The sequence below is a fragment of the Grammomys surdaster genome, unplaced genomic scaffold, assembly GCF_004785775.1.
Source record: "Grammomys surdaster isolate TR1022 unplaced genomic scaffold, NIH_TR_1.0 112347, whole genome shotgun sequence".
NCBI lineage: Eukaryota > Metazoa > Chordata > Mammalia > Rodentia > Muridae > Grammomys > Grammomys surdaster.
In genome coordinates, this window is record NW_021611701.1 from 1,351 (window position 1) to 3,356 (window position 2,006).

Below are 2,006 nucleotides of genomic sequence, written 5' to 3' on the forward strand. Positions count from 1 at the left end.
GTAGGTAGCAAAATACTCACCCTTCCTCACTGTCCAACTCAGAGCACCAAGAGCAGGGTTTGCTTCAAAGGACGCTTCAAGAACTGGACGGAGAAATCCCAAGCGAGCTGCCTGAATCTTCACGAATTCTCTTGTTCTACCTTCCATATAAAGAACCAGGGCCAATTGAATTGGTGACTTTTGGTTTCCACCAGCTGTGGATGCCTTTGACATTATGACTGCAGAAGATTCCACCACAACCATGAACAGCAATCCAACAGTGGGGTCCTCCACCAAGGTACCGGAGGGTGTGGCGGGTGCACCCAACGAGGCTGCACTGTTGGCACTGATGGAGCACACAGGCTACAGCATGGTACAGGAGAACAGGCAGCGCAAGTATGGTGGACCCCCGCCTGGCTGGGAGGGCCCGCATCCCCAGCGTGGCTGTGAGGTCTTCGTGGGCAAGATCCCACGTGATGTGTATGAAGATGAGCTGCTACCTGTGTTTGAGACCATAGGTCGCATCTATGAGCTGTGCCTCATGATGGATTTCGATGGCAAGAACCGTGGCTATGCCTTCGTGATGTACTGCCACAAGCACGAGGCCAAGCGAGCTGTTTGTGAGCTCAACAACTATGAGATCCACTCCGGCCGTCTGCTGGGGGTGTGCTGCAGCGTAGACAACTGCCACCTCTTCATCAGTGGCATCTCCAAGATGAAGAAGCGCGGGGAGATCCTGGAGGAGATCGCCAAGGTCACCGAGGGCGTGCTTAATGTGATTGTTTATGCCAGTGCGGCAGACAAGATGAAAAACCGAGGCTTCGCCTTTGTGGAGTATGAGAGCCATCGTGCCGCAGCAATGGCACGCTGCTGCAAGCTCATGCCGGGTCGGATCCAACTGTGGGGCCACCAGATAGCTGTGGACTGGGCCGAGCCAGAGACTGATGTGGACGAAGACGTGATGCAGACTGAAGATTCTCTACGTGCGCAACCTCATGATCGAGACCACCGAGGAGACCATCAAGAGGAGCTTTGGCCAGTTCAACCCAGGCTGCATGGAAAGGGTCAAGAAGATCTGTGACTACGCCTTCATGCACTTCACTAGCCATGAGGATGCTGTGCATGCTATGAATAACCTCAATGGCACGGAGCTGGAGAGTTCCTGCTTAGAAGTCATGCTGGCCAAGCCTGTGGACAAGGAGCAGTACTCCCGCTACCAGAAGGCAGCTAAGGGTGGTGGCGGCTCAGCTGAGGCGGTAGCGCAGCAGCCCAGCTACGTGTACTCCTGTGACCCCTACACACTGGCCTATTATGGCTACCCCTACAACGCCCTCATCGGGCCCAACCGGGACTACTTCGTGAAAACAGGCAGCATAAGACAGTGAAGTCTTGTCTTTGTCCCAAGCCAAGCCCAGGGATTCCAGCATCCTCACCAGGCCTTGAACTCCCAGTCCTCTTGCCTCAGGTTCCCAAGTGTAGGATGATAGGTAGGAACCTCCAAACTTGGCTTGCAAGGGGCTGTTTTAGAGTTCAGTTTGCAGCTGTGAGTGCTGGGTAAATGGCCAGATGAAACTTGCAAATAGCACAGAATGGAATACCCCGTCTAGGCATTTCTGAGTCACAGAACTGCCTTCTAAAATGCAGTACAAGGTGTCAGAACCAAACTCTCTCCCCCGCCCCCGGAATGTCCCCTAGAGTCCAGCTACTCCTTTCTTGAGCATAAAGTGATGTGCCTATCAAGGCAGAGAGAGAACCCAGAGGGTGCTGAGACTCGCCCTGGTGGATCACCCAGCTGTCCGGGTGTGAAGTCAGAAAGAAGATGAATCAAGAGGGAAAGGTGGAGGCGAGTCTCCAGAGGCTGCACCCCGTCATCTCCCTTTCCTCCTCCTCTCCCCTCCTCCGGCCCTGTTTTTTTTTTGCGTGTCTTTCCAGGCCCACTCTTTTACACATTTCACCCCCAACAGCGGGTTGCCACAGACAGTTTTCCATTCTCTGAGCGCCCAGCTCCGACACCCGAAGGCTCAGAC

The 2,006-nt window shown here is 54.3% G+C and overlaps 1 pseudogene; it reads left to right on the top strand.

The window, feature by feature from the left end:
* The first annotated feature begins 214 nt into the window (after positions 1-214).
* LOC114635562 lies at positions 215-1,364 on the top strand (annotated as a pseudogene).
* The last annotated feature ends 642 nt before the right edge of the window (positions 1,365-2,006 follow it).